At 41.2% G+C, this 26,011-nt stretch overlaps 1 long non-coding RNA gene across 1 annotated transcript; it reads right to left on the minus strand.

Annotated features, from left to right (window-relative positions):
- Positions 1 to 15,166: 15,166 nt before the first annotated feature.
- On the minus strand, positions 15,167 to 25,582 carry LOC145503860 (uncharacterized). The gene is made up of 7 exons (XR_014051852.1): positions 24,658 to 25,582; positions 24,220 to 24,316; positions 23,822 to 24,019; positions 21,262 to 21,465; positions 19,492 to 19,607; positions 15,847 to 15,923; positions 15,167 to 15,623 (listed from the first exon to the last, which is right to left on the minus strand). It is a non-coding gene; the product is annotated as an uncharacterized LOC145503860 (long non-coding RNA).
- Positions 25,583 to 26,011: the final 429 nt, after the last annotated feature.

Consider the following 26,011-nt stretch of genomic DNA (forward strand, 5'->3'; position numbering starts at 1 on the left):
AGCAGCTGCACCATCTCCACACCTGGCCCTCACAGGGACAAACCCAAGTCCTCCAAGGCAGCCTCAGGAGCAAACCCCAGTGGACGACCCACGTGCAGAGGTGGAAATAAAACCACAATCAAAAGCCAGGGGCAGTGTAGCTAAGGAAGAAGACCCAAAACCTTCCCACCAGCTGTACAAGCTGCAGGTTAAATCCACACAATCAACTAGGCAGACTCTGTGTCTATGGAATATATAAAAGGACATTGAGAGCTCCCACAAAAGAAAACGCAGTAGTTCTGATAGCTGTGGACATCCTGTGTGGCAAGAGCACACAGGAGCAGGACCAGATTAGAATCTGAGCTGCCCTCACAACAGATCCAGAGATCAGCACAGTGTTGGAGGGCACCTTAGGGGGGTGAGGTGGACTGTGACTCCCAGCGAGGGAAAGGACTCTGACAGCAGTGACTCAAGGAAAACATTTATGATTCTTGTGTTTTCACTTGTTCTATAGATTCTTTCAGATTTTTCTTTTCTTTTCTTTCCCTTTTTCTCCCCTCTGTTGTAGTTGTTGATTTTATTGGCACAATGAAATCTAATTAAGCTTTTGAGCTTTTTTTCCCCCCCTCAGTCACATTTTTTATTGTTGTCATAAACCTCTGCTTCTATGTTGGGCTTTTGCAGTTCTGTGGAGTTTCTTTTTTTTCTTTCTTCTTGCTTTTTTTTTCCTTTTTTATAATTTTAATTTTTAATTTTTTAAACCTATTTTATTTTTTCTACACTTACTCCTTTTTTTGCCTTTCCTACTGTTCTTTTCCCCTTGCAGTTAATCTTTAATGTATATAAATCTTCTTCATCTACCTTTATTTAACTTTGCATATCTATTCATGCTTTCTTTTCTTTCCTTCCTTTCCTCTCAATATATTTGTTAGTTTTGGTTTCATTGCTTTATTCCCCACTTGGCACCTTGGTTTAGTTTTGTTTTCCAGTTTGTGCCTTAGTTAGTTTTGTTCTTAACTGATAAATATAATTTTTGATTTCCTTTGTTTGCCGGGTCAATATACTATACTTTATTTTTGTTGGACTGTTTTAACTTTGCTTATGTATATGTATATGTGTATATTCCATTATATTAATTATTATTTGCTTGATTTTGTAATTTCCATTTGTCTGGGGTTCATCTTTTGTTTCTTCATCTGGGGTTCATCTTTGGTTTCTTGCTTTTGGGTATTTGTTTTAATCTCATTTAATGGCATAACAAACCACTTGTGAAATCTTTGCTCCCAACCGGAGATCAAGCCCTGAACCTTTGGAGTGGGAGCACTGATTCCAAGACCCTAGACTACCAGAGAACTAGCCCTAGGGAGTATCAAATAATGAGAACTCACACAGAGGAAACCATTTGAATACAAGACCCAACATCACCAACCACCAGTAGCACCCTGTGCAGGATGCCTCATATAAACAACTAACAAAACAAATATAGATCCAATCATCAGCAGATAGGATACCACCTCACTCAGCCTTGCCCATCAGAGGAAAAACAAACAAACAAACAAACAAAAAACTCAGCATAAATCTCACCCTATATGAAGCTTACACAAATCACTGGACCAGCCATAGGAGGGCAGAAACCAAAAAGAAGAAAGAATTCAATCTTGAAGCCTGGGAAAAGAAGACATCAAACACAATAAGTTGAAAAAAAATGGAAAGGCAGAGAAATACTACACAAATGAAGGAACAAATTGGAAACACAGAACTCCAAATAAATGAAGAGGAAATAAGCAAACTACCTGAAAAAGAATTCAGAGTAATGATAGTAAAGATGATCAAAAACCTTGAAAACAAAATGAAGAAAATGCAAGAATCAATTAACAAAGACCTAGAAGAATTAAAGAATAAACATACAGAGACAAACAATACAATTACTGAACTCAAAAATGCTCTGGAAGGAATCAGTAGAAGAATATCTGAAGCAGAAGAACGAATCAGTGAGCTGGAAGATAAAATGGTGGAAATAACTTCTGAAGAGCAGAATAAAGTAAAAAGAATGAACAGAACTGAAGATAGTCTCAGAGACCTCTGGGACCATATCAAATGCACCAACATTTGAATTATGGGTCCCAGAAGAAGAAGAGAAAAAGAAAGGGTATGAGAAAATTTTTAAAGAGATTATAGCTGAAAATTTCCCCAACATGGAAAAGGGAATAGTCAATCAAGTCCAAGAGGTGCAGAGTCCCATACAGGATAAACCCAAGGAGAAGCACACCAAGATACATACTAATCAAACAAACAAATACTAAACACACACACAAAAAGAATATTAAAAGCAGCAAGGGAGAAGCAACAAGTAACATACAAGGGAAACCCCATACATTTAACAGCTGATCTTTCAGCAGAAACTCTGCAGACCAGAAGGGAATGGCAGGATATATTTAAAATACTGAAAGGGGAAAATCTACAACCAAGATCATTGTACCCAGCAAGGATCTCATTCAAAATTGATGGAGAAATAAAGAGCTTTTCAGACAAGCAAAAGTTAAGAGAACTCAGAACCACCAAACCAGCATTACAACAGATGTTAAAGGGACTTAAATAGTCAAGAAATACAAGAGAAGGAAAAAGATCTACAAAATCAACCCCAAACAATTATGAAAATGGCAATAGGAACATATATATATCAATAATTACTTTAAATGTAAATGGGATTAAATGCTCCAACCAAAAGACACAGACTGGCTGAATGGATACCAAGTCAAGACACATATATATTCTGTCTACAAGAAACCCACTGCAGACCTAAAGACACATATAGACTGAAAGTGAGAGGATGTAAAAATATATTCCATGCAAATAGGAAGCAAAAAAAAAGCTGGAGTAGCAATCCTCATATCAGACAAAATAGACCTTAAAATAAAGATTACGAGAGATAGGAAGGACACTACGTAATGATCAAGGGATCAATCCAAGATGAAGACATAACAATTGTAAATATCTATGCACCCAACATAGGAGCACCTCAATACATAAGACAAACATTAACAGACATAAAAGGAGAAATTGACAGTAACACAATAATAGTAGGAGACTTTAACACCCCACTCACCCCACTGGACAGATCATCAAAATAGGAAATTAATAAGGAAACACAAGTCATAAATGATACATTAGATGAGATGGATCTCATTGATATCTTCAGGACATTCCATCCAAATGCAGAAGAATACACCTTCTTCTCAAGTGCACATGGAACATTCTTCAGGATTGACCACATCTTGGGTCACAAATCAAACCTCAGTAAATTTAAGAAAATTTAAATCATATCAAGCATCTTCTCTGACTACAACGCTATGAGACTAGATATCAATTACAAGAAAAAAACTGTAAGAAAGACAAACACATGGAGGTTAAAAAACACATTTCTAAATAACCAGCAGGTTACTGAGGAAATCAAAAGGGAAATCAAAAAATTTCTAGAAACAAATGACAATGAAAACATGACAACACAAAACCTATGGGATGCAGCAAAAGCAGTTCTAAGAGGGAGGTTTATAGCAATACAATCCTAGGTTCAGGATGGGGAACACATGTAAACCCATGGCTGATTCATGTCAATGTATGGCAAAAACCACTACAATATTGTAAAGTAATTAGCCCCCAACTAAAATAAATAAATTTATTTAAAAAAAAAAGAAACAAGAAAAACATCAAATAGACAACCTAACTTTACACCTAAAACAGCTGGAAAAAGAACAAAAACCCCCAAAATTAGTAGAAGGAAAGAAATCATGAAGATCCAAGCAGAAAGAAATGAAAGAAACAATAGTAAAGATTAATAAAAGTAAAAGCTGGTTCTTTGAGAAGATAAACAAAATTGACAAAACTTTGGCCAGATTCATCAAGAAAAAAAAGAATCAGCAAAATTAGAAATGAAAAGGGAGAGGTTACAACAGACAATGCAGAAATACAAAGGATTATAAGAGACTATTATGAACAAATATATGGCAATAAAATGGATAACCTGGAAGAAATAGATTCTTAGAAAAGTTCAATCTTCCAAGACTGAACCAAGAAGAAATAGAAATTAGAAATAGAAATAGAACAACCATTTACAAGCTCTGAAATTGAAGCTGTGATCAAAAATCTCCCAGAAAATAAAAGCCCAGGACCAGATAGCTTCACAGGAGAATTCTATCAAACATTTAGAGAAGAGTTAGTGCCTATCCTTCTAAAACTCTTTCAAAAAATTGCAGAGGAACACTTCCAAACTCATTCTATGAGGTCACCATCATCCTGATACCAACACCAGACATAGATAACACAAAAGAAGAAAACGACAGGCCAATATCACTGATGAACATAGATGCAAAAATCCTCAACAAAATTTTAGCAAACAGGATTCAGCAACACATCATAAAGCTCATACACCATGATCAAGTTGGGTTTATTACAGGGATGCAAGGATTCTTCAATATAGACATATCAATCAATGTTATACACCATATTAACAAATTGAAAGATAAAAACCATATGATAATCTCAATAGATGCAGAAAAAGCCTTTGACAAAATTCAGTACACATTTATGATTAAAACTCTTCACAAAATGGGCATAGAAGGAACCTACCTCAACATCAGTTCAGTTCAGTTGCTCAGTCGTGTCCGACTCTTTGCGACCCCGTGAACCGCAGCACGCCAGGCCTCCCTGTCCTTTACCGACTCCTGGAGTCTACCCAAACGTATGTCCATTGAGTTGGTGATGCCATCCAACCATCTCATCCTCTGTTGTCCCCTTCTCCTGCCCTCAATCTTTCCCAGCATCAGGGTCTTTTCAAAGGAGTCAGCCCTTCACATCAGGTGGCCAAAGTATTGGAGTTTCAGCTTCAACATCAGTCCTTCCAATGAACACCCAGGACTGATCTCCTTTAGGATGGACTGGTTGGATCTCCTTGCAGCCCAGGGGACTCTCAAGAGTCTTCTCCAACACCACAGTTCAAAAGCATCAATTCTTCGGCATTCAGCTTTCTTTATAGTCCAACTCTCACATCCATACACGACTACTGGAAAAACCATAGCCTTCACTAGACGGACCTTTATTGGCAAAGTAATGTCTCTGCTTTTTAATATGCTGTCTAGGTTGGTCATAACTTTTTTCCCAAGGAGTAAGCATCTTTTAATTTCATGGCTGCAACCTCAACATAGCAAAGGCCATATATGATAAACCTACAGCAAACATTATTCTCAATGGTGAAAAACTGAAAGCATTCCCCCTAAGATCAGGAATAAGACAAGGGTGTCCACTTTCACCACTATTATTCAACATAGCTCTGGAAGTCCTAGCTACAGCAATCAGAGAAGAAAAAGAAAGGAAAGGAATCCAGATCGGAAAAGAAGTAAAGCTCTTACTGTTTGCAGATGACATGATACTGTACATAGAAAACCCTAAAGATAGTATCAGCAAATTACTAGAGCTAATCAGTGAACTTAGCAAAGTTTCAGAATACAAAATCAATAAACAAAAATCACTTGGATTTCTATATGCTAACAATGAAAAATCAGAAAGAGAAATTAAGGAATCAACCCCATTCACCATTGCAACAAAATAAATTAAATATCTAGGAATAAACTTACCTAAGGAGACAAAAGAACTGTACAAAGAAAATTATAAGACACTACTGAAAGAAATCAAAGATGTTATAAACAGATGGAGATATATTTCATGTTCCTGGGTAGGAAGAATCAATATTGTGAAAATGACTATACTACCAAACACAATCTATAGATTCAATGCAATCTCTATCAAATTACCAATGACATTTTTCTCAGAACTAGAACAAAATATTTCACAGTTCATATGGAAACACAAAAGACCCCGAATAGCCAAAGCAGTCTTGAGAAAGAAGAATGGAGCTGGAGGAATCAACCTTCCTGACTTCAGTTTATACTACAAAGCTACAGTCATCAAGACCGTATGGTACTGGCACCAAAACAGAAATATAGACCAATGGAACAAGATAGAAAGCCCAGAAATAATCCCATGCACCTATGGGTACCTTATTTTTGACAAAGGAGGCAAGAATATACAATGGGGCAAAAACAGCCTCTTCAATAAATAGTGCTGGGAAAACTGGACAGCTACATGTAAAAGAATGAAATTAGAACACTTCCTAATACCATACACAAAGATAAACTCAAAATGGATTAAAGACCTAAAGGTAAGACCAGAAACTACAAAACTCTTAGAGGAAAACAGGCAGAACACTCGATGACATAAATCAAAGCAAGATCTTCTATGATCCATCTCCTAGAGTAATAGAGATAAAAACAAAAGTAAACAAGTGGGACCTGATTAAACTTAAAAGATTTTGTACAGCAAAAGAAACACTAAGAAAGTTGAAAAGACAACCCTCAAAATGGGAGAAGATAATAGCAAATGACACAACTGACAAAGGATTAATTTCCAAAATATACAAGCAGCTCATTCAACTCAATACCAAAAACACAAAAAACCCAATCAAAAAGTGGGAAAAAGACCTAAACAGACATTTCTCCAAAGAAGACATACAGATGGCCAACAAACACATGAAAAGATGCTCAACATCACTCCCTGACCAGGGAACAGACATATACCCCTCGCATTGGAAGTGCAGGGTCTTAACCACTGGGCTGCCAGGGAAGTCCCTGCTATGGTTAGTTTTAAATTCACCATCTTTCCCTTTGCGACTCATTCTCTGTATTTCCTATTTTCATCTTTTGGGTAGACTGGTTTCCATACTTCTGTTTTATCTCATATGCTGGTTTATGACTGATATCTTTTTGTTTTGTTTTTTATGGCTTCTTCAGGGTTTATAATGTACATCTTTAATTTATCACAACCCACCTTCAAATAATATCATGTCAATTCACATAAAACCCAAGAACATTACATTTCATTTGCATCAGCCCCAGTCCCAGCCTTTCGTGCTACTCATGTCAAGCATTTTACTTGTATGTATGATACAAACCCCATAATACATTATTAGTTTTACTTTAAACAGCCAAGTATCTTTTAAAGATGTTTAGAGTCTAAAGCATTCTTTTTTTGTTTTGCTTTTTAGTATTTACCCAAATATTTTAACCTTACCATCTCTTCATTCCTTTATATAGAACCAGATTTCTATTTTATTTTACTTTTCTTCTGCACAAAGTTCCTTCTTCAATGTTCTTGTAGGATTGATGATCAATTCTTTCAACTTCTGTTTGTCTAAAAAAAATCTTTATTTCACTTCATTTTTCCAAAGATATTTTTACTATGTGAGTAATTCACAGTGTTTTCTTTGGTTCTTTAAAGAAGTTGCTCAACTGTCCTCTGGCTTGCATTGTCTCCAAAAATAAGTCTGCTATTATCCTTCTCTTTGTTCTCTGGCTCTTTTAAAATTTTCTCTTTATTTCTATTTTTTAAGCAATATGATTATATAATCACATGCATCAGTGTCCTCTTTTTTTTTTTTTTTCATGTTTCTTGTGCTTGGGGTCCATTGAGCTTCCTGGATCCTTTTATCAAACTAGGAAAAGTTTTTTTATAACTAATTCTATCCTCTAACTCTCTACTTCTGTTTTGGGGCTATAATTATTCCAGCATTAAGCCGCTTGAAGTTTTACTATAGCTCATTGACACTGTATGTTTTTTTTTTCTCTAGCCATAGTTTCTAGGCTATTATTTTTCCCATCCAGTATGTTTTTTGTCTTAAGCATTGCAGTTTTTCCCTTTTTCTATTCTTCTCTAGGAGTTTGATTTGGGTCTTAAAAAAAATCTTCCATGTTTCTCTTAACATGCTTATGCTTCCCTTGATCTTCCTGAACATATGGAGGATCCTTCAGTTCAGTTCAGTCACTCAGTCATGTCCGGCTCTTTGTGACCCCACGGACAGCAGCACGCCAGGCTTCCCTGTCCTTCACCAACTCCTGGAGTCTACCCAAACTCATATCCATTGAGTTGGTGATGCCATCCAACCATCTCATCCTCTGCCATCCCCTTCTCTTCCTGCCCTCAATCTTTCCCAGCATCAGGGTCTTTTCAAATGAGTCAGCCCTTTGCATCAGGTAGCCAAAGTATTGGCGTTTCAGCTTCAACATCAGTCCTTCCAATGAATATTCAGGACTGATTTCTTTTAGTATAGACTGGTTGGATCTCCTTGCAGTCCAAGGGATTCTCAAGAGTCTTCTCCAACAACACAGTTCACAAGAATCAATTCTTCAGTGCTCAGCCTTCTTTGTAGTCCAACTTTCACACCTTAGATAACTTTAAAAATATTTCTATTATTTCCACCATCTATACCATTTGTTCTTTCAGTTTTATTGAGATATAATTGGCATACATTCATGCCTGGAGAATCCCATGGACAGAGAAGCCTAGCAGGCTAATGGTCCAGAGGGTAGCAAAGAGTTGGACACAGCTGAAGTGACTTAGCATGCACACACTGTATAAGGGCTTCCCAGGTGGCTCAGTGGTAGAGTCTGCCTGCTGATGCAGTAGATGTGGGTTCGATCCCTGCGTCAGGAAGATTCCCCTGGAGGAGGAGAAGGCAACCCACTCCAGTATTCTTGCCTGGAAAATCCCAAGTACAGAGTAGCCTGACACAACTGAGCATGCACTGTGTAAGTTTAAAGTGTACAACATAGTGATTGACTTTCTTACATCATGAAGTATTTACCAGGCTAAGCTTACTGAACATCCATCATCTCTTATAGACAAAAAATGAAACAAAAAGAAAAAATTTTCCTTGTGATGAGAAGTCTTAGGATTTACTCTCCTAACAACTTTCATATGTCACCTACAGCAGTGTTAGTTATATTTATCATGTTGCACATTATGTCCCTAGCATTTATTAATCTTTTAACAGTAAGTTGATACCTTTTGACTACCTTCATCTAATTCCCCACTCTCCTGACTCTTGGACTCTGGTAATCACAAATCTGATCTCTTTTCCCCTGCATTTGTTTGTTTTTGCAGTATAATTGACCTACAACACTATGTTAGTTCCAGGTGCACAGCACAGTCAGTTGATGTTTCTCTGCATTACGAAATGCTCGCCATGGTAAGTCTAGTTACCATCTGTCACCATACAAAGATATTACATTATTAGTGACTATATGCCCCATGCTGTACAGTTCATCCCTGAGACTTATTTATTTTGAACCTGGAAGATTGTCCCTCTTAATCTCCCTTATCTATTTCTTTCTTCCCCCAACCCGTTTCTCCTCTTGCAATCACCTGTTTGTTCTCTGTATCTGTGATTCTTTCTGTTTTGTTACGTCTGTTCATTTGTTTTGTATTTTAGATTTCATATATAAGTGAAATCACACAGTATATGTCTTTCTCCATCTGACTTAACTCACTTAGCATAATACCCTCTAGGTCCATCCATATAATCACAAACAGCCAGATATCATTAGTTTTTAGGGCTCAGTAATACAGTGTGTAGGTATGTGTGTATGTGTGCTCACACATGCACGTGTGTATCTCACATCTTTATCCATTCATCTGTTAATGGACACTTAGATTGTTTCTGCATCTTGGCTATTGTAAATAACACTGAAATGAACGTATGGATGCATGTAACTTTTCAAACTAGTGTTTTTTCTTTCTTTGGATAAATATCTAAAAATGGAGTTGCGGCATCATATGGTAGTTCTATTTTTAATTTTCTGAGGAAACTCCATAGTGTTTTCCACAGTGGCTGCACTAATTTATGATCTCACTGATGGTGCCCGAGGATTATCTTCTCTCTACATTCTCACCAACATTTATTTGTTGTCTTCTTTGTAATAGACACTCTGACAGGTGTACAGTGATATCTCATTGTGGTTTTGATTTGCATTTCCCTGATGATTCGAGATGCTGAGCATCTTTTCATGTGTCTGTTGGCCATCTGCATGTCTTTTTTCGAAAAATGTCTATTCAAGCCCTCTGTCGATTTTAAATTGGGTTGTTTGTCTTTTTTTGATATTGACTTGTAGGAGTTCTTTGTATATTTTGAATATTAACCCCTTATGGATATATTATTTGCAAGTATCTTTTGCCACTCAGTAGGCAGTATTTTTGTTTTGTTGATGGTTTCCTCGGCTATGCACGAGCTTATTATTTTGATGTAGGTCCATTTGTTTGCTTTTGCTTTTCTTCCCCTTGCCTGAGAAGACAGAGCCAGAAAAATTGTGGCTAAGACCAGTGTCAAAAAGCATACTGCCCATGTCGTCTTCTTTTGGAGTTTTTTTGTTTCTTTCAGGTCTTTTAAGTCTTTAATCCATTCTGAGTTTATTTTTGTATATGGTGTGATAAGGTAGTCCAGTTTTAATCTCACATGTAGCTGTCCAGTTTTCCCAGCATCACTTATTAAAGAGGCTGTTTTTCCCCATTGTATATTCTTGCCTCTTTTATTATAAATTAAGTAACCATATAAGCATGGGTTCAATCTGTGTCATTTCTGTATCTGTTTCTGTCGATTAGTTTTTCTCATTATGGATTTTATAGTTCTATTTCTTTGATGCCTGATAATTTTTTATTGGATGCCAGATACTGTGAATTTTATATTGTTGAATCTTGGATTTGCTTTTTCTTTAAATATATTTGAGCTATTTCCTGGGACTCAGTTAAGTTACTCGGAAGGAATTTGATCTTTTGAGACTCGCTTTCAAGTTTTTTAGGTAGGACCAAAACAATGTTTAGTCTAGGGCCAATTTTTCCCGTTACTGGGGCAGGCAGTGAGGTGCCACCAGAGATTTTTAAGCAAGAGAGGGACATGATAGGATTTGCATTTAAGAAAACTTCTCCAGGAGCATGTCGAAGATAGCAGGGGAAGGCTGGGGAGGGCAGGGAGAGACCCAAGGCAGAGGCCACTGCCTGTCTGGACAAGGCAATAAAGAAGATGGAGCTCTGGAAGCAGCCAACACAGGGATCAGAAAAGTCAGGGTTGGGATTGATGATGCTTCATGTGAGCACAGTAAGCCGGAGAAGGACAAGTTTGAAATGACGGAAGGTTTCCTATTTGGGTTTCTGGTCGGGTCAAAGGAAATGAGATCCATGTGAAACCATCAGAGGGGTTGTCAGAGGCCGGGAGTTTCCAGTCACCCCTTCTGAGACTCTCTGTCAGAACCAGATGGCTAATTCCAGGACCCATGCAACCTGATGCTTTTCCTCTGGGCATCTGTCTGTGGGATGTTTCCTCTGCTGGCTCAAAAGAACATCAGTATCAAATCAAGATGCTGAACATCCACGATTTCTCCTGCCTATGACATGACTTTCTCCTGCTCAAGGGGAAGATTTTTCTGTAGACGGTACCATCTTGTGCCCAGCAGAGCTTGGCAAATTTAAGTCTTTTATACAGCATGGCATTTTTATATGTTATGATGCCTCAAGTTACATTAATGTCTCTGGTGCTGCAACTACATTAGTCTAGGATTGTCTCTCTATTGGGAAAAATGTTAGTGAGAAATTCATAAAATATTTAAATGCCTCCACTTCTCGTTGAGCTATCCAGAGAAATGTCCTCCAGGCCCCCCCCACCCGAGTCTATGTTTAGCCCCAATCTGTGATTCATCCTCTATTCTGGTTTTCAGAAGAAAATATTTCGTCATAAACTACCTACCACACATTTGCCCCCTTCCTTTGATGCAGCAGCATGTTTTCTGGCAGGAGATCTGAGACCATTAATCATGTGTACTGTTGGAACCATGATTCCAACAATTTGCGGATTGCAAAGTACTTTGTCCCAACCCAGGAGTCGAACCAGGGTCTCCTGCATTGCAGGTGGATTCTTTACCAGCTGAGCTACCAGGGAAGCCTATACCAGGGTAAAGAAAGAGTTAATTTTTTAAAAAGTTCAGCAAGTAAGACTCTCACTTCCTTTCCCTCCCACCTTCCTGGGCTGTGGATTTCACTAAGGGTAAACCAAGTGTCTTTAATTAGCTTGCCCAAATAACGAAATATTTCCCACCCTGTCAGGGGCCCAGGAAAGCCATAAACTTGGGCTGCCTGCAAGGGCTCTTGTTCCCAACCCTTTCCCCACACCCCGGGACAAGAAATGTTTGGGGCTTAAACCTGACAGCTGAAGAAAACGGAAATTATAAAAAAGAAAATCTTCTCAGTTCATGCACTTTGCAAATTGTTGGAGCATTCTCTCATTTCCTCTGTCTTCTGTGTATGTTTCAAACATACGTGCATACCCAAATAAGCCAGCTAAGTACATTAGCAAAGTCACATTCAGGGTTTGTTGTAGTTCTTAATAGAAGTTATTAGTAAACAACAATAAAAACGTTAACTGAAGATAACAGAGATCCACCTCAATATTAAACCCTCTCTATCATAAGGTGCAAAATTCTTAAACAAAGGATTAAACTATTTTTGTGCACGATTGATGTCACACAAATGATCTGAAAAGATGCAGGCCCTACCTCTGACTTCCAAAGCTAGGAAAATGCTAACTATGGTCTTTGTCTCCAAGAACTAAATAGGCAGTTCTTAAATGATCCCAAATACCAAAACATGCCCAGGCTGTACTTCTTCAGCACTGCAGCTGAAATTTCCAAAATAACAAACCCCCAAACATTTGATTTCCAGCAGTTCCTGGATATACTCAAGCCTGATTCTGTACAAGTCTACAGTAAAAGAACAGAAGAATCTAGAAGGCGCAATAAATGGGATGGGGTAGAAAGGTAGGAGAAGAGTGATTATGAGGATAGGAGAGTACTGAACTAGAACAAAATTCAAATGATGGGGTAAAAATAGAAACTGTCTCCTAAAAGGTTAGCAAGAGACAATATCTTATTAAAAGATAATTTTCAGAGAAAGATAAAACCATGGCTTGTATACAGATATGAAAAATGTACATGTTCAGGAATTTATTTTCCTCACGATGTGAGAAGCAGGCAGATGTTCAAAGGGAAAGTCAAAAGTACACACATTTATACTGAGTAAAGGAATGTTGAGATGAACTGAAGATAAATGGAGATAAAACTGGCCTTAGGAAAATTAAACCCCTAGCAAGACATGGTTTACATACAGTTAGCCCTCCTACTCATGGGGTCCAAATCCACCAGTCTGACCAACTGCAGATTGAAAATATTTTTTAAATTTCAGAAAATTCCAAAAAGCAAAACTTGAATTGCTAAACACTAGCAACTATTTACATAGCATCTATATTGTATTTACAATAAATTGCATAACATTTTCATTGTATTAGGTATTATAAGTCATCTAGAGATGATTTAAAGTACATGGGAAGATGTGCATAAGTTATACACAAATACTGTTCATTTTATAAAAGAGACTTGAGCATCCATAGATTTTGGTGTCTGCTGGGGTCCTGGAATCAGTCCCTGGGAGTATCTACTGACAGGGACAACTATTATCTATCAGTTACTTAGAATTTACAGAGTCTTGCATAATAGCTCAGAGACAATAAACACAATAATCTGATAACTTGATAGGGTGTGTTCTAGTTTTCCACTGAAACCAAAAAAAAAAAATGTTTCTACAATATTCATAAAAGTTCATTAAGGGGAAGTTGGGTTCTTTGAGGGGAACGCCCCTTCCTGGAGCGGACGATGCCAAGGAGTGGTTAACCCCATAAAGAGGGAGGGTAGGGGTATTGGTGGGAAATTCTCAGGCAGGGGTTGAGTCAGAAAACAATAGACACAATCTAGTAATTTTATTATTTATCAGCTTGGCTGCTTCACACATACACACATACATACGCATGCACACAGTGTTGAATTCGAGTATGAAAGCTGGGACAGCCCTTCTTGACCTGCCAGTCTGGGCTCTACATTTCACAGATGAGAAACCTGAGACCACGGACAGGGATTTGCTCTAGGTCATCCAGCTTCTTAGTGGCTATGAGCTTGGTTCTTAAAGCTTGTGGGCCTAGTGGCCATGATTGGTTGAGGCTCTAAGACCCCCACACCCCATCTCACCCCATATAGGCAAAGTTGACATAATTGAAGTGTATTTTTATGGGCATGAGTGTAGAATGTTCATCACATAGGTGATTCTGGCTTTGCATTTTACCCAGCAGTACACAAAATGCTCATCTAAATCCATTAATATTTACAATAAACATAAATGAAGTTTGGCCACCTTCATAGAATTTTCAAAAGGCCTTTTTTTTGGAGAAAACATTTTAATAGCTCACATCTTTTAAATTAAAAAAAAAAGAGGCTAAGAAATTTGAACAATGCATTCCTTCTCCTGGTAACCAGTGGAGGCATTCCAAATCATTCCATTGTCCTTCTAATGTTAACTGTTTCACACATCTAAGCCTTGAAAGACTGACAAAAGTCTTTAGCTGTGAGAATGGGAAGAGCAGGAATATGGTTTAATTCCTCGGTTTCTTGAGCATTTTCTCTTTCAGGCCCTTCCCATCTCTCACCCTGTCCCTTCACACTGTAGAGAAGAGGCACTCCTTTCCTTTAGCACCCCAGCAAGGAAGACTAACAGGAGCCAATGGGCATTAGACTGAAAGGTTTTTTTTTTTTAGGATTCTAGTTGTCAGCAATCCCCTCTGCCTCCCCACTTTTTGTTCCCTCCCTGAATCCAGGGCTGTAATGGAGAGCCTGCTGTCGAAACCAAGTCAATGAGCAGAATAAATTGACAAGGAACAAAATGACAATGAATTGTAGGTATTGTGGTCAAGAAGAAGGACTTGTAGTAAATCTGATGTATCTATTCTACCTCAGCGATTATTAGAGCATCCCAAAGCTTCTGTGAGCTGATTCCTCCAGCTCAGTATTTAAGACAAGGCTTAATCTACAAACCACAGACCGCTCCCCTCAGAAAGACACAGATCAGAGCTGAAAACCACTGAGAACCGCCCAGAGGCGAGTGGACATTACTGGGGCAAGGGGGCAAGGGCAGGACAGAGGCTTCCAAGGATGTCCCAAGTGCTCTTCATTTGGGGGATACACTATATACCCCACTGTGTGGTTACTATCTGCTGTAGGTGAACTTTTCATTAGAATGTGCAACCCTGGCTCCTCTCTGAGCCTCTGGCTTGGGTGCTTGGTGGATTCTGTCACCCATTGAGATAGGAAAGGCAGGAGAAAGAGCAAACTTTGAGGGAAGAAGATATTGAGAGGAGGTTTGGACACAGAGAATCCAGGGAACCTAGGAGACTCCCAAGGAGATGTATCTTCTAGACCAGGGAACAGAAGAGTCTGGAATTCAGAAACCATCTATTTGTAAACCTATCGAGTGCCAGTCCTGGGTCAGAGTTTCCCCTCAGGCAAATGAGCAATTGGGCTGACCCTGCCTCCACTGCTGCTCATGAGCATTTGGTACAAGGCAACCGACTGCAAAATCGCCACGAGTACCACAGAATAACTTGCTGTTGTTGATCCTTACTTCTAAGGAATTGTGTTCCATGAGGTTGAGTGGGATGCTCTGATTCATCCCACGAAGGCTTGCTGCATTTGCCGATGCTGTAGTCCAGTAGCTGGAGTTTCTGTCCATATTAGGCTGGGAGTAGGGGTGTCCTCCAGGGCTGTGTAAACCATCAGTGGGTGATCTGTTTTCACCTGCCACATCATTCACTGATGATTTCAATCAGTTACACAGCCAAGAGAAAAGAGGGAACATGTAGGCAGGACGTTGAGTCACGCCATATATCTGCCCTGTGAAGACACAAAAATGCCCACTTTGTGCATCCTGAGTGGTTCTGTGCCAGGTTCCCAGACAAACATCCTCCCAGGGCTGCCTCCTTCCCATTTCCTTTCTCTTGCACTCAGCCTCAAGGGCCCAATCATTCACTCCCAGAGCTTGGTGTTTAAAGAAAGGGGACCAGACCACAGGAAGCAGTGAAACTGAATATGTAACCCCAACATGGAGCTGAAAGACCTGGGTTCAGGTCCTTGCTCAGGTTCTGATGGGTTGCATGGTGTCCATCTTGTCTTTCTGACCCTGCATCTTCCCATCTGAAAATGAAAATGATGCTCTTAACTGCTAACGGTCTTTTGACAACTAAATGAGATGATGTATTTTAAGAACCTGGTACATATCGTGAACTGACATTTTGGGGTGTTCACATTTTATCTGGTTCTCTTCTAAGCTTTTTACCTATTTATGAACTCATTTCATTTTTACAACACCCCATCACCATCCTAAGGTACAACTATCTTTATCATCTAGGGGAAGAAAGTTGATATTCAATGAAGTTAAATAAGTTATTTAAGATCCCAGAGCTAGGAACTGGCAGAACCAGAGTTTTCCATCACTCAAAAGTATGTGGCTCAAAAGTCCACATTCCTGATGTTGATATCAATGGTTCTCAAAGTGTGATCTCCAGGCAGCAGTAGCAACAACATCTGGGAACTTGACCAAAATGCAAATTCTCAGAACCCACCCCAGAGCCTGCAGACTCAGAAATTCCAGAGCTGAGAAGCAGTGAACTGGTTTGATAAGCACCCTGGGTGATATTGATGTTTGGTAAAGTTTGAGAACCACTGCTTTATGTTGTTCATTCTACCTTCTTAGCAGATAACTGAACCAGTTAGATCCCTGCTTGTCCCCTGGTCTATACTGTGTATTAATATAAGGCACTTTGTGTGTTATTGTCATTTAAGGCTCGCAAGAACCTTTCAAGTCTGGTTTTCCCATCCAGATAAGGAAACCTGGACCTGGGGAGCAGCAGTGTGCCTGATGCACCCCATTAGTAACATCTGACTCCACAGTCATGCTCCCCACTACTCCCAACACATGTGTTCCTCACAGCTGGCTGTCATGTCACTCTCAGCTCTCTGCCGCTGTCCCGTCCCTCCAGTGCCTCAGAAGGGCCTCTTGACCCTGACGAGAAGGCCTAGCACCACCTCTCCAGGCTTTGGGAATTGTCCTAGCTCTAGCTCCCAATGCACAAGCTCCTAACTAGCTTTTCTGGGATCACTCTGTGACCTTCTTGCTTTGGGGTAAGCAGCAAAGATGTCTGAAAATTCCCATGACCTATCCCCCATCTCATACTCACCTCCTGATGCAGGAGCCCTGTCTGGTTGCCCCCTGGTTTGGACCATCTGATGAGTTCTCCAGCTTCTTAATGCCTTGGGCTTATCTTTTGGAGATCAGTTCCTCTGGGGTGTGGAGAGCTGCCCTTGAGCCCCAGAGCCCAGCAGAGTACTCCCCTTGCCCTTCCCAACCTCTGAGTTTTAACACACACACATTCTTATAACCATCACCACCAACAAGATAAAGAACGATGCCAACAGCATAAGAATTTCCTCCTGCCATCCCTTTGCATTCTGACTTTTCCTCCATCCCAAACTCCTAGCCACCTCTGATCTATTCTCTGTCCCTATATTTTTGCCTTTTCCAGAATGTCATGTCATGGAATTACATAGTATGATAGTATGTAATGAAGGGTAGCAGAATATGCCACCTCAGAGTAAACAAATCATTTTGAACTCATTATGTTAAGAAACAGCAGATATAGGAGCTCTGAAGACATTAACATTGATAAAAGAAGTCTGCGTTTGTAAAGGTATCATCCGCTCAGTACCAGCAAGAGAAGGATGACACAATCTTCAGAAACAGTCCTCAATGGAGAAGGCAAGACTTAAATCATTATAACAAACCTTTCCCTTTTTAACCATGCTTTTCCTGGTAACCTTCCACCACCAGTCTTCATGCACCCTCCCCCTCAGACTTCTTTCTTTTGTCTTTGATCTTTGATCATGGTATTTAAGAGCTTCCCTGGTGACTCAGACAGTAAAGAATCTGCCTGCAATGCAGGAGACCTGGGTTCAATCCTTGGGTTGGGAAGATCCCCTGGAGGTGGGCATGGCAACCCACTCCAGTATTCTTGCCTGGAGAATCCCCATGGATAGAGGAGCCTGGCAGGCTACAGTCCATGGGGTCACAAAGAATCAGACACAACTGGGTGACTAAGCACAACACACCACATGGTATTTAAGGTGGTAACTTGGGCTAACTCACAGAATTACTCAGTTTTCCTGGGTGTTTCTCATGTATACAGAAGGTATACATGCTAATAAACTTCTGTTTGTTTTTCTCTTGTTAATCTGTCTTTTATTATAGGAGATAGAGGGGAAATTATTTTTCTTCCACTGTGGTAACCTTTTGAGACTGGCTTTTCTTCACCTAGCATCATGCATTTGAGATTTAGCCAACTGTTGCATATATTGATGGTTTGTTCTTCTTTAGTTCCTAGTGGTATCATATTTCATTGCATGGATGTACCACAGTCTGTTTATCCATTCACCCAATGAGGGATATTTGGGTTGTTTTCAGATTTGGGCAATTGTGAATAATTCATGAATGGGTTTTTATGTAAACATACATTTTCATTTCTCTAGTATAAATACTTAGAAGTGAAGTTGCTGGGTCACACAGTAAATAAATATTTAGCTCTGTAAGAAATAGCTCAATTATTTTCCAAAGTGGTTATGCCATTTCACATCCCATCAGTAATGTCTGAGAGTTCTAGTTGCTTCATATCTATAATAGCATTTGGTGATGTCAGTATTTTTCAGCCATTCTAATAGGTATGTGATGGTATTTCATTCCGGTTTTAATTTGCATTTCCTTAATGACAAATGATATTGAGCATCATTTCATGTACTTACTTTCCATCTGTATATCTTATTCTTCAGTGAGGTGTCTATTCACGTCTTTGACCCATTCAATACATTTGGTTGTTTCTTATTAAATTTTGAGTTCTTTATATATTCTGGGTATAAGTCTGTTGTCTGATATGTGATCTGTAATATTTTCTCCTAATAATGTGGGTTTTTTCCCTCATTCTCTTTAAGGTCTCTTTCATAAAAGTGTTTAATTTGATCAAGTCTAATTTATTGATTTTTTTTCTTTTACGGACCATACATGTGTTGTTGTATTTATGAACTCTGACTTATCCAAGATCACAGAGATTTTCTCCCATGTTTTCTTCTAGTTTTTTAATTTTACATTTTAAATTTAGGTCTATGATCAACTTTCAGTTCATTTTTGTATAATGTGGGAGGTATAGGTCAAGGGTCATTGTTTCTTATAGGCCGCCTAATGTTTTAGCACCATTTGTTGAAAAGACTTTCCTTTCTCCACTGAATTGCCTTTGCATCTTTTTAAAAACTCAATTGACCATACTTGTGTGGGTTCATTTCTAGTTTCTCTATTTTGCCCATCCTTTCATCACTACCACCCTGTCTTGATTGCTGTAGTTTTACAGTATATCTTAATGTCAGGTAGCATCAGTCTCCAATTTCTTTCTTTTTCAAAATTGCTTTGGCTTTTCCTTCCCATGTACATTTTAGAATTTCCTTGCCTTTATCTTTAAAGAGTTGATTTTGATTGGGGATATGTTATATCTATAAATCAGTTTGGAGAATTGACATCTTACCTATGGGGAGTATTGTAATCCATAAACATGCTCCAGCCAAGAGGCTGGAGGATGCTGAGGCCCAGCCTGGATGTAAAGAGCCTCCTATGACTGGGCCCAATTTGGCCATAACAGCTGAGTGATTGTGCAAAGTCACTTACCCTCTCTGGCTCTCAGTTTCCTCAGCCGTAAGATGGAAAAATTGGATTGGATAAACAGAAACTTTTCTTTTCAGCTCGGCCGTACTGTGATTCTCTCAGTGAAACCTTGAACTAACCTGCCAGAACATAAGAGATAATATCAAGTCTCCCCTCAGGGACTGTCTAATGAGATGGTTCAGAAGCTACTGTACCGGAAAGGCCAGCTCCAAAGCGAAGAGTTCAAAGTGGAAACCCTGCTGATTCAAGAGCCCAGAGGCTTCAGCCAGCTGAGTGCCCTTTCTCATTCCTGGGTCACTACAGGACAGATAAGAAGTCTCCCAATGACAGCCTGAGACCCTAGCTCGGCTGTGACGGAGCAGCAGACTGGGGCCTCTGTTACCCCCAGTCCAAGGAGGCAATGTGAAGAATAGATCTTTCCAGCAATGAAAGCAGGCGAGAAGAGGTCCCCGCCCCCATTCCACCCGCTCCTCATGTCCAGGCGAGGGGGAGAAAAACCAGGTGGCCCTGCAGCATTATTTATAGTGTTCAAACATTGGAGGCAACACAAATGCCTGGCAATCAGGGAATGCTTAAACAAAGTGGGACATTGGGACCCTGCAATCCAGTGTAGCCATTAACAATGACAAGTATGCAGATTATGCACTGAAGTGTGCAATAGATAACATAATGTCAAATCAAAAATTTTGAGAATCAAATAGCACTTGCATACCATTACAGTAATGCTAACATGTTTAAAAATTACGTGAACAAGGCTTGGGAAGAAATTAGTAGTAATACAGACTGTCTGTGGTTGATAATATGCAAATAATTGAGCAGCTGGCTCCGCTGAAGTACTGTGTTAAGTGCTTTGCAAGATGCAGAAGGGACTGGGGCTTGAGCCTGGTCTCAGCAGAACCTTGTAGCATAGCTGGGGATCCATCACCAAACCTAAGACTGTGAGGCAAATTCTGATTGGAGGCTGCTCCCTGGTTATTCCATTTCAGGAAGCCAAGTTGAAGTATGGTGAGTCCGATATGGGAAGGCTGGTACAGAACAGCCTTCTCACACATCCTGTGGACATGGGAGGAACATGATGAAACAAAGCTGTGGGCCAGCTGGACCCTCACTGCAGCTCAAGCCCCAGCCTTGGTTCAGTGGCCATGTGATAGGGGCTGAGGCCCCTTCAGCTATGCCTTATGGAATTTCCCAGAATCCTTCTGGGGTAGATGGGCCTCCAGCTCTCTGCCCTCTGGAGCTCCTGGCCTACCATCTTCAGCAGCTGCCTCTTGGATGGGTCTGCTGTTCAGAGTGCACTGGCAAGCCAGTGTGGGCAAGCTGCAGTGGGCAGAGTTGGCTGACACAAGGCCCTGGATTCTGGTCCAGGCTCCACTTGCCTACTGGTGGTCTTAGGCATTTGCTTAATGCTTTGGGCCTTAGTTTGCATGTTCAGTATGGGAAGCATGAGAAGCAGGGCTTCCCTGGTGGCTCAGATGGTAAAGAATCTGCCTGCAGTGCAGGAGACCCAGGTTCAATCCCTGGGTTGGGAAGATCCCCTGGAGAAGGGAATGGCTACTCACTCCAGTATTCTTGCCTGGAGAAACCCATGGACAGAGGAACCTGGCAGGCTACAGTCCATGGGGTCACAAAGAGTTGGACACAACTGAGCTACTAACGCTATGAGAAGTAATTATACAGTGAGTTACAAAGCACTTCTACATTCACCAAAATAACAGCTTTTGTTTATATCTGTTTACTGATGAGGGCTAGAAGCTCAGGGAACCTCTGACTAACCTTGGACCGTGGCATTCAGCTTTCCTGAGGGCACACAGTGGTTGATGGCTAAGAGTCCAGTGTTCACCCTCAGGGCAGCGCTGGCCCCTGCCTGGCCTCTGGGGCCAAGGAAGGGAGTGGTCTGGAACAATGGCTGGATGATCAATGCTGGGGCAGAGGAAATCTTGTTGAACTCAGGCCGGCCTCTCGTGATTCTAGAGGGTTCTGTGGTTGTTGATGGGGAAATGAGGAGCCAGACTCACTGTGTCATAATTGCATCACCCCCTTGTTGATAGTTAATTAGTTAATTACAGTGGGAGAGGCTGAACCAGAGCAGAAATGCCAACTCTGGGCTGGAAATAGCACTTAAACCGTGAGTAATTCTCATTAATTCTGATAACAGTCCTACTCTTCTGGGAGCCATGGGGGAGGGAGCTGGGCTCCCAGGAGGCCTTTGATTCCCAAGGCCTCAGAGCCCTGGCCAGTTTCTAGAGAGAGGAGGCAGGAGAACAGGCCTGCATGTCCCTCACAGTGCCAGCCCCCCACCCACAAAAGCCAGGGACTGGGGAAGTGCCCAACTAGGTCTGGTGACTTCAGACTCTTATTCCTCCCCAACCTGGGCTGAAGAAAGGTCTCACCTGTTTCTGCTTCTCTTCAGGAGGAAGGGCTGCCCTGTGCTCTTGGCTTCACCTGGCTCTAGGGGGATATCCTAACCAACCCTTCAGAGGCAAAATATGCCACCTTCAAGTTTCTTTGGGCTTCCCTGGTGGCTCAGATGCTAAACAGTCTGCCTGCAATGCAGGAGACCCGGGGTTGATCCCTGGGTCGGGAAGATCCCCTGGAGAAGGGAATGGCAACCCACTCCAGTATTCTGGCCTGGAGAATCCCAAGGACAGAGGAGCCTGGTGGGCTACAGTCCATGAAGTCGCAAAGAGTCAAAGACAACTGCAGAACTAATACTTTCACTTACACAAGCTTCTTTGACTGACTAGCATCATTGTTGGCAGTCATGGAGAATCCATAAGACTAAATAAGAACTCAATCATTTCTTTGGGTATTTGAGAAATAGTTATCTGAAAGGTAGAAACTATCCCATTCTCTTGTTTTGGACATGTCCGTATGTGCTGGACATGGAACAACAGACTGGTTCCAAATAGGAAAAGGAGTACGTGAAGGCTGTTTATCGTCACCCTGCCTATTTAACTTCTATGCAGAGTACATCATGAGAAACGCTGGGCTGGATGAAGCACAAGCTGGAATCAAGATTGCCAGGAGAAATATCAATAACCTCAGATATGCAGATGACACCACTCTTATGGCAGCAACTGAAGAACTAAAGAGCCTCTTGATGAAAGTGAGAGAGGAGAGTAAAAAGGTTGGCTTGAAGTGCAACATTCATAAAACAAAGATCATGGCATCCGGTCCCATCACTTCATGGCAAATAGATGGAGAAACAGTGCAAACAGTGTCAGACTTAATATTTTTGGGCTCCAAAATCACTGCAGATGATGACTGCAGCCGTGAAATTAAAAGACGCTTACTCCTTGGGAGAAAAGTTATGACCAACCTAGACAGCATATTAAAAAGCAGAGACATTACTTTGCCAACAAAGGTCCGTCTAGTGAAGGCTATAGTTTTTCCAGTAGTCATGTGTGGATGTGAGAGTTGGACTATAAAGAAAGCTGAGCACCGAAGAATTGATGCTTTTGAACTGTGGTGTTGGAGAAGACTCTTGAGAGTCCCTTGGACTGCAAAGAGATCCAGTCAATCCATCCTAAAGGAAATCAGTCCTGAATGTTCATTGGAAGGACTGATGTTGAAGCTGAAACTCCAATACTTTGGCCATCTGATGCAAAGAGCTGACTCCTTTGAAAAGACCCTGATCCTGGGAAAGATTGAAGGCAGGAGGAGAAGGGGATGACAGAGGATGAGATGGTTGGATGGCATCACCGACTTGGTAGACATGAGTTTGATTAAATTCCCAGAGTTGGTGATGGACAGGGAGGCCTGGAGTGCTGCAGTCCATGGGGTCGCAAAGAGTCAGGCATGACTGGGCGACTGAATTGAATTGATCTGTGCTCACACACCCCAGCATCACGAAGAGGAGGCCAGGTCCCTTTCTCCCCACACCTCCCAGCCACTACCTGGCTCCCTACCTCCCCACTGCCCTAAGGAAGGGTGACTCTATCATTAATCATCCAACCCAGGCATCTTTGAAGAGCGAAAAGGAAATGGTGCTATTCCTCATTCCCCTGAGGCAACAGGCATAAACCATGACTGTCCCCAGCAGACCAGTCACCTTTCCTAGGAAGGACGTCCAAACTGGTTTCCGAGGCACATGGAATCCTTCATCATTGGCTCCCGGCTGGCAGTGCAGCCTCTTCTCTAGACCCCCTGCCCTTGCCCTCCTCCCTCTTGGCTCCAGGGTTTTTTTTTAGTTTCTGCCCACTCTCTCCCCTCTGCACCTTTGCATATGCTGTTCCCTCTTCCAGGAGCCTCTCCCCTTCTGTGAGAAGCCCACCTTCTAGCTACCAACTTAAATAGCACTTCTTCCCCAAGCAATTTCCCAACCTCCTCTTACAATTCCCAGTCTGGTTGAGATGCTCCTGGTTGGTGCCTCCACGTGTCTCTGACCTCTCCTATCACTGCAGTTACTCTCGCTATTGCTAGTTCAGTGTCTCAAGTCTACACTGGACATAGCTCCGTGAACACTAGGGATGTATCTGTCTTGATCACCTTCCTCTTCCCAGACAGGATGTCTTCCCCTGCAGAGTGGATGCTGGTTGAGTGAACAAAATACATTGTTAGAACTTGTAGCCAAGAATACAACTTCATTCTCAGCTGACAGGTAACAAAATCCCATCTAACTAACTTAAGCTAAAGTGTTAACATTCTGATTATAGATTTCAAATGTCAGTAACCAGTTTAGAAATCACTCTCATATCATATCAATGGTGCAAAATTCCACTTAAAACTCACCCTGGTCTGGTGGAAGGTCATGGATGGAGTCACCCCAATATTTTCAGATGGATGCACTTGGTATGGCTGTGCTCATCACTGTCTGAACTCTCTAGTCCTTGGGTATCCGAGAAGAGCAAGCATCACATTTGGAATGTTTTATTTTTGAAAATACTGACCTTTTGTCTCAAGAATAATAACTGCATCTTGCTGCTCTTTCTAGTTTGCATGCAGCTTACATATATAATTTACCTATGTCACAACAAACCACCAAGGAAGTAAGGCAGACCCTTTAACAGATGAGTCTATGACTCAGGAAGGTTAAGTCATTTGCTCAAGATCTCACAGTCAGCAGATGGCTGAGCCTGGAAGCCCATCTGGGAAGGCTCGGTCCAGACCAGGACTCTCTCCACCATGCATCCTTGTCAACATAATGGAACCAGAGGCCATTTTTCTTACCGGCAGCTAATGGTTGACTGGCTGGACATTGTCTGTGGCTTTTAGATAAAATACTGTTGATTGATCACCATGTTTTATTTTCCCTATTCAATGATAACTCCTAAGGACAAGAAACTTATTCTTGTCATAATTACATATTTCCATCTCCTTCCCTAGTTTCACATGCCCCTGGAAGGTAAGCTTGAAGAGGGCAAGGTCTTGCCTCTGGGTATAGCCTTATTCTCTGCAACACGGAAGGCACATGATCAATGTTTATTGAAGGAAATTACTTGCATGTTGCAGAGGGACCTCCTGCAGAGTGGAGGGCACAGCAGATGCTCTGGAAATGGTTAAGAATCACACAAGGGTAAACACTGGCTCCTTCCCCAGAAGGGTGGTTCTATGAGGCAGATGTCCTGGGAAGTAGGATGGCTACTGAGTCAGATGGAGGAGCCTAACTATTTGGGAGATGGCTGTGCCCTCATTTGTATATTCCTTCTGTTGAGAGAAAAGTTTTTTATCACAGCAAATGGCAGGAACACAAAGGAAGCAAAGTCCAGGGCTCAGGTGCTTTTAAGATGCTAATTCATTTCACACCAAGATCCCAGCTCAAAGTCCTCCTTGGCTGTGCAAGTCTGCTGTGAAAGTGATGGCAGGTCTTTCCATATCTGAACAGTACTCCTGGAGTTTGGGATGAGAGGGTCAACCAAGACTATAAATAGATATAAAGGACTTTGTGTCTGAAGACATGGATGTCTGATCAGGGCCAGGCCTGCTGTTGACTAAACTACCTGTGCTATGTCACTTCCCATCTGCAAGTCTCAGTATCCTATGGTTATGCTATCCTGGCTCTGTCACAATAAGGTGCTGAGCTGGTGGCATTAGCATGGCACTAGGTTCCTACCTGGGATTCCCAAGTAGCTCAGGGGTAAAGAATCCGCCTGCCAATGCAGGAGACATGGGTTTGATACCTGGATTGGGAAGATCCCCTGGAGAAGGAAATGGCAACCCACTCCAATATTCTTGCCTGGGAAATCCCAAGGACAGAGGAGCCTGATGTGCTACAGTCCTTAGGGTCACAAAGAGACAGACATGACTGAGCGGCTAAACAGCAACAACAAGGTTCCTACCCATGGCTGATCTAGGGGAGGAGGGAAGAAAAAACAGCCTCAACTACAAGCTTTCGCCCTGGACATGCTTTTGTGTAAAGAACGTGCCCACAGGGCCCATCCCCAGGGTGTTACTCTCAAATTGTAAACTCTGGGCCTTGACCAAGGGTGAGTGTGGGTCTAGTGTCAGTCAGCGAGCCTCTCCCCTGTGTCCTGTGATCGCCTGTTGGCATGGAAGGAAGTCTTGGCCCTCGTCTCAGGGAGGC

Source organism: Giraffa tippelskirchi, chromosome 4 (assembly GCF_054371585.1).
Source record: "Giraffa tippelskirchi isolate mGirTip1 chromosome 4, T2T-mGirTip1v1.2.pri, whole genome shotgun sequence".
NCBI classification, from domain to species: domain Eukaryota; kingdom Metazoa; phylum Chordata; class Mammalia; order Artiodactyla; family Giraffidae; genus Giraffa; species Giraffa tippelskirchi.